Raw genomic sequence first — 7,601 nt, 5'->3', positions numbered from 1 at the left:
GAGCATCAGTTCGGCTCCAGTGCTGCATTGGCTGCCGCAGTCGGCGCCAAGCTCAATTCAGGCTTGCCTGCTAACCCAGGCCTCTTGTGGTCATAGGACATCCCATATGGGAGCTCTACATGGTCAAATATGGAAAGTTTATGCACTTTTGGAAGGATCCCTCAGTCAGCTTGGCATTCTTAGTTTCCCTAGTAAGAGGAGAAAGTCACCCTTTACTTCTTTTAAAGGTGGAATAAGCTATTTTCCTGAAATGCCTGTCAATCTGTGTTGACTGGAGTGACTCAAGTTAAATGAAATAAATGTCCTTAGACCTCAGATGCCAGACAGGTGAAGTTCAGGTACAGGAGTTTTCTGAGGAAAAGCTTAGCTTCTCAAGGAGCTAACTGTGTTAGGCAGAAGTCTTTTCGTCCTCTCATATCAATGTAGATGCCTATGCTTTCCCCTCGTGTTGTCCTGTTAATACCTAAGTGATTTTTATTCAGAGTTTTTCCAGATACTCTAGACAATGTAACAGAGACAGTTTATTTGTCCCTTGAAGTACTAAATTAAGCTAAACCAGCATGACAAACTAATGTTCTTTTCTAGCAGAACATCATCCTTAAGCACCTCCATTATTTTATCTCAGTATTTTACTGTACAATAGTCTCCTGTTTTCTGAGTTGAATTCTCTAGGGCTCAGTGCACACCATGTAAGTGAGCTTAAGGATGTATTTTAACAATTACTAATGTTAGCCTCCATATGACCCAGCTGTTACATGACAGAGGATTAGTGTCCTCATAATTCCCATTTAAAAAGTTTAAATGGATTGAATGGAACAGGAGCTGCATTATTTGTGCTGATCTCTGTTCTGCTGTACCTCAATTTAACAGAATCATAGAATGGTTTGGGCTGGAAGGGACTTAAAGATAATCTAGTTCCAACCTCCCTGCCATGAACAGAGATACCTTCAACTAGATTAGGTTGCTCAAAGTCCCGTCCAACCTGGCTTTGAACACTCCCAAGGATGCGGCACCCACAGCTTATCTGGGCAGCTTATTCCAGTGCCTCAGCACCCTCAGGCTATTTGTTACCCCTTGTCCTATCACTTCATACTCTTGTACAAAGTCCCTCTCCAGCTTTCTTGCAGGTCTCTTTTAGGTACTCGAAGGTTGCTAAATGGTCTCCCTGAAGCCTTCTCTTCTCCAGGATGAACAAATTCAATTGGCTCAGCCTGTCCTCACAGGAGAGGTGCTCCAATCATCTCCATGGCCCTCCTCTGGACTTGCTCCAAAAGGTCCATATCCTTCTTAGGTTGGAGGTCCCAGAGCTTAATGCAGAACTCCAGGAGGGGTCTCACCAGAACAGTGTACATGGGCAGGATCGTCTCCCTAAACCTGCTGATCACGTTGCTTTTGATGCAGCCCAGGGCACAGTGGGCTTTCTGGGCTGCAAGTGCACATTTTCAGGTCATGTTGAGCTTCTCATCAACCCCAAGTCCTTCTCCTCAGACCTGCCCTCAATCGATTCTCCACCCAGCCTGTATTTGTGCTTGGAACTGCCCCGATCCTTATGCAGGACCTTGCACTTGGCCTTATCCAAGCAGTTTGATCGAGAGTTGTCTAAAAAGAAATGCAATTCTAAAAAAAAAGAAGAACTCAACTGATTTGTGGACATGTTTAAGGTAGTCTTTAGTTTTCATATTGGGAAAAAAAAAAAAATATGTTTTTTGTTCCTTAAGCAAAATGTGAGTAGTGGAAAACTCTTACCTCCTGATTTAAGTTATAAGAAAATAAAATAATAAGGATTAATCTTTTGTTCTCAGCAGGTGACATGTTGATATCTGACTTCTGTAGAATAAAGTTTATCTCATCAGCATCAATTTACAACTTTTGAAACTACTGCTTCATATGAACTCCGTGTATCAAATTGATGCCTAACTTTGATTGTTAGTCTTCACAAAGAAAATTAACAAAGATATGTATATGTCTCATACATTTCCGCTTAGACAAGCTGAACTTTTATCTGGGAATATTGTAATATACCAATAATCTGAATTTATTTTAGCTTTAACAAATCTTTGATGACCACAAAATTTATATATAAACATAACACTGTTCGTTTATTGTACTGTTACTTGAACCTTAAGTTTATTTCCAAGATTAAACAAATTCAGTAACTGGGACTGTTTCTCTGCACAATTCTGTCAACATGCTGTGCTAGAGATGAAGCAAATGTATTGTGTATACATACAGAGTTAATTTTAATTGCTTATTCAAAGGATACCTTCTACCATCTCTGGATTTGATAGTTGTGATTACAGTTTTTGCTGTTAAAAGGTTATCTGCTTTCTAAACTAAAATTCAGGTGGAATTCAAGATTTCTGGATTAGAGGTATTATCTTCAGCTCCATTAGCATATTTAGCAGTGATTCTCTTGACATGTCTGATAAAATCTACAAGGAAGCAAACATATCCAAGTCTTCAGAAGTCAGAACCATCTGTGATTGTATCTGCCATAAAAACAGCATCATCCTCCCTCTTCCTCTGACTTTTGCAAGACATGAAGTAATTCTGAGCTGCTGCTGTATGTGTGCTTTTCGTCCATCAAGAACTAACACACCTGGCTACTTAATCTGAAATTAATATTGCCAGAGTGTTTCTTTTCTGAACTACAGGGATATTATTTTTCCCCTTTCCATTTCTTTCTCAGTAGATTTTATCTCACTTCAGATCAGAGTTCCTACTCACTTGGGACCACTTAGAGCTTTTGCTGGCAGTCCTGAATAAGCACTGTGTTTTGATAAGCAGAGTCCCAACTCTCTGTGGGTTCTTCTTTTACTCTGAGGAGAAAGTCTACTGAAAGACACGAGTTCCTGTTGTTTCAAAATCCAAATTGGACTAGTTCTTTTAGCCAACAGGCAGGCAATACAAAACCAAAAGCTCTGTCCACTTTTTTTTTGTGTGTGTGTGTGTACAATTCGGCCTTAGAATTTCTGTTTTGAAATTCAGATGTCATTTAGAATAAAAAGCTTGTGGCAAATTGTGCCTTTAAAAGGCCTGACCCAAAGAAGACAAAATATTTGATTGTTTTGTTTTGCTTTGTTTTGTTTTCTACACAAAATAAATCAATAAAGTACCAGTATTAGAATACATTGAGGGTTAAAAATAAAAATATATTTATCTTAATGATTCATCTCCCTCACTTTGGGCAAAACAAAGGTCAATACCCTGAACCTCTTCGGCACATGAAATAAAATTTCATAGTTTTCCTTATAACTACCAGGCAGTGAATCACAAAAATGTCGAAACTATAGTTTTCCTGCCGTGAATAGAGAAAGCAGAAAATGCAGCACTTGTGAACCTGACAAAGGGTTAAAATCCATAGAGATGGATTAAAGAACAAGCAGGCAGTACCAACACAGCTAAAACAATTGATGCAAAGCACATGAAAAATATTTGTATCTTGACTACCAAGAATCTTATATTTTTCCCCAGCTCTACTGCATCAACATTTTTTATTTTGGTGGACTTTGTTTACTTGCTTTTTAAATGATCCCAGCATTTATGCAAGATACTTGGAGAGAAGTAAATTAGAAATGGTGAGAAAGTTCTATTTCCAAAAGTATAAAAGATGGAAAGTAAACTACTTTTAATTGGCATATAATTAATTAACAAATGAAAGCAAGGGTGACACATCCTAGAACAGCTAGTTAAAAATTAATAGTTCAGGGCTAAAGACAGGACTGCCCTGTGCTTATGGAACTGACAGTTACAAATATACTGGAAATTAATGCAACAAAAAGTGGAAAGAGTGAATAACAAAGGAGCTGGAAAAAAGATGCATCTGAAACAACCATTTTTTGGAACTATATAATACTACCGTTTCACATCAGCACAACTTTGCACTTCGCAAGTTAGAAACAGCAAGACAGAGGTGTGAATAAATTCACTTTATTTAGAAACCAAATCTTGCACAAAATCCTTCTGTAAAGAGCTACTTAATCTCTGAAGAGAATTATTCCTCAGGACAAGATGTTGTAATTATAGATATGTAGAAAAAAACTGAAATCTTTAGTATAAATTTCAAAAGCTTTTTGTTATTCTTTGTATGCTGTCTTGGTATTATGCTTCCTCATATAAGAATATCTAAATTTTGGTTCACTTAATAGTTCCTCTGATATATCAAGGTTCAGAATGATAATGATCTAAATGTATGTTTATTCTCCTGAACAGAAATATCCTGATGTCTCAGTAATGAGCATCTATAAAACCAGTAAAACAGTAAATGTTGCTCAGTAGTTTTCTAACTATTTTGTATAGATATCTCATAATAGACATCCACACATTATTTTTAGGCTCTAGTTCAAAATCATAAAGCTATTGAACTGTCTATGTAGCACAGGATTTCTCTTTCCTCTGACATGTAGGGAGGCCACAGGTAAGCTACACCAGAAAAAAAAATCTCACAGTTCCCAGAAATTAATCAGGGGGAAAAAAAATTAAATGTTCCTCTAACACCACATTGTATTCCAGAATATATTATTGCTCCATTTTACCAGAGTTCTGTCTTTAAGGAGAGACATTTTGCCTAGAAAACATCAAGGAAACACAAAACTGCTTGGATTTCCAGGTTTAGTTTTTAACCGTAATGTTTGTTGCCAATTTTTCATGGTTTTGATACGATTAATAAATGTCACTAGCACTACAGCATACCGCCACAATTCCTTTGCAGAAGTACATCTGATCCAGCCCATAGAAGAGAAATGCAGATGGGAACTCCTTGAGAACTTCCAGCTTGGAAAGCACAGATGGATCAGAGAGCTTCTGAGACAGAAGGAACTTCAGGAGTTAAGAGCCCTGGAAGTCTTTTAAGAAAATAAATGGTCTCTGCTGGGAATTTGAACTATGCCCTTCTGGGTTTTTAAGAAAGAATAAGACAGGTAAGTGAAAGGGAAGGCATCAGATATGCAACATAACTCTGGCAGAATGAAACACTTTGTACGTAGTTTATTCTACAGAGATTCAGATGCGTATTTGCAAAATAAACTCTTCATAGCTGAATAAACACCGTACGTTCAGATTCTCAGCATCACAGATGGCACTGGTCTATTATTTCTATAGTTATCCTACAACAGTAATCTTACAGCATATAAAAGCGTGTCATTTGCATTAGCATGCATATGAAGAGCAGAACCAGTATAACAATGCAGAAGATCTTTCATTAAAAGTGATGCTATGTGCTTCGAGAGATTTTTTCTTAAAGATATTGACCCTTCAGTAGGGTGAGCAAAAAAACCCAAGAGGCTGTTTGCAAATGTTCATAGACACATAAGGGGAATCATGAACATCAGCCGAGCCCGAAGCATTGCAGAGGTGTTTCAGTGCCCAGAAGAACTGAACACTGTACTGATGAGTCACAGCTGATACAGCACAGCATATGCCCAGATGTGTTCCTGCTTTTCCTCCATCCAGATGAATTTTGGAGAATATTCCTTCCCCTCTGCTATGTGCCAGGCACGCCCAGAAGCTGCCTGGAGTGTGCCAGTTGGACCAGGACAAAGCTGTGCTTGAAATGTGCTAGCAAATAGGGTGGAGAACGACACACACAGGAGTGCCTGGGTCCATGCCTCTGCCTGAAGCAGGGTGTTGGTGCAGACCCAGAGAAACTTATCTCCTTAGCTAGAGACAAGTTTTGGACCCAGATCCACCTTCAAATATTGTATTGAGCATTTGAGCTTTGTCAGTGGCATCTTATGTTAAGCAAAAGAGAAGTACGTGGCATATTATGCTGTCTTTGTTTTCCTCTGGCAATTTTAGAAAATCCTTCGTCCTTAAATAATGGAAATGATGAGAAAATATGAGGTCCTGGAATTCTGATTTTAAGGATGGACTCATGAGATACAATGAAGTGCTGGAAACAAATCTATCAAGCCCCAAGTGAAATAGCCACAGGCTGAAAAATTTCCTATGATCTAAACCCAGTTTATCTCCATGAATAAATACAATACAAAAGATGAAATACAAACCTTTAAATGGAGTCTGAATATGTCTGTGATCATTTCTATGCTGCATGGAAATTACTTTGAAAGTAACTTCATAAGCTATAGTCTTTATTTCAAGAAGATAGCACAAGGATTCACAAACACTCCCTTGACCTTTCCAGCATGGAGTATGGTAATGAGGAGATTGCTTAGACAAAAAATGAACTTTTTTTTCCTTTTTTTTTTAGATCAGACTGTTTTCTGCACATGTGGGGGAGTGGAAAACTCAGCTTAAGGCCTCTGAGCAGTTACAGTTTTCCTGCAAATACTAATGCATTTGCAGCGCTTCAAGAGCCAGTGAGTAAGTAGGCTAACAAAATGAAATAGAGAAATTCTGTCATCATTAGTTTGCAAGAAGATTTTAGCCAGCAAACCATAAAACACAAAGTGGCTCTGTTGTTATGTAAAATTATATGTATGTACTGTACCCGACTCACTCTACACAAGATTAATGTTTTTGCACAGCTGCTACCTTAGAAGGAAACCATCAAGTGTCAGGCAAAGTCAAGCAAATATTCTTCCCTAGACATATATGTACCGTGACAACTGAGATTTTCTTTTCTTGTTGACCAACTCCTGCCTCATTCACTATACAGTTTCCCATTTTTTGAAAAAGTAAAGTAGTCACTCAGGAAAATGCTGCTCCTGCACAACCTATAGCTATGAGGATTTTGTATGAGGGAACTGATAGCAAACGCAAAAGCTTTTCTGTTGATACTAAATTACTCCATACAGTAAAACCAAAATACAACTGAGAAGAATTATTAAGAGTTTTTAGGTTATCGGGTAGCTGAGGAATACAGTGAGTGTGCTAATTTATTTATGATAAACATAAAGCATTGCACATGTGGAGAACTAATTCTAACCATGCATAACTGATAGCTTCTGGATTAGCTGCTGCACCTCAGAGATGAAACTTCAGACAAATTTTAGCAGGTCAAAGCATCAACTCAGTACTAAATAATGATAAAAACACCTGTCAAAGTTGGAAAAAAACAGCAAGAGAAGAAAAGAGTGAAGAATAGGAAACACGAATACAACATTGTGAACTGGTGACGTACCTTCATCTTGAATGGTTTGTGTATTTCTCTTTGGTTATCCATTCTCAGGAGAGGGTATTATGCAATCAGAAAAGTCAAGAGGAGAGTTACAAGGCAAGACAACTCTGTAGAGAGCAATTACATAGAGTAGGATTCTTCAGCCTTGAAAAAGAAAACTGAAGTGGACTATGACAGATGTACAGGGTATCATGAGGAGCTTGGAGAACACAAACGGAGAACAACATTGCTTCTCATGATACAAAACTAAGAGCCATCAACAGAAATTAGCAGGTGAAAGGTTCAAAGCAAAGAAAAATCCGTTCTTCAAACAGCACATTGTTCAAGAATAGCATTCATTTCCACGTAAGATAGCAGAGGCCAAAATTTATAGGAGCTCAAAATGCAGTTAAATAAATCGATCAACATGTATGGTCTGGGTCCAGAAATTTCTTTTGTCCAGGAATTTCTAAGCCACAGGCCACCAGGAGAGTACACTCCTGTCAGTGCCTGTGGATCCAGGATGTTACACTTCTCCAGATAT

This window comes from Patagioenas fasciata, chromosome 2, assembly GCF_037038585.1.
Source record: "Patagioenas fasciata isolate bPatFas1 chromosome 2, bPatFas1.hap1, whole genome shotgun sequence".
Lineage (NCBI taxonomy): Eukaryota > Metazoa > Chordata > Aves > Columbiformes > Columbidae > Patagioenas > Patagioenas fasciata.
The sequence above is the reverse complement of the archived record's forward strand: the minus strand, read 5'-3'. Positions refer to the sequence as shown.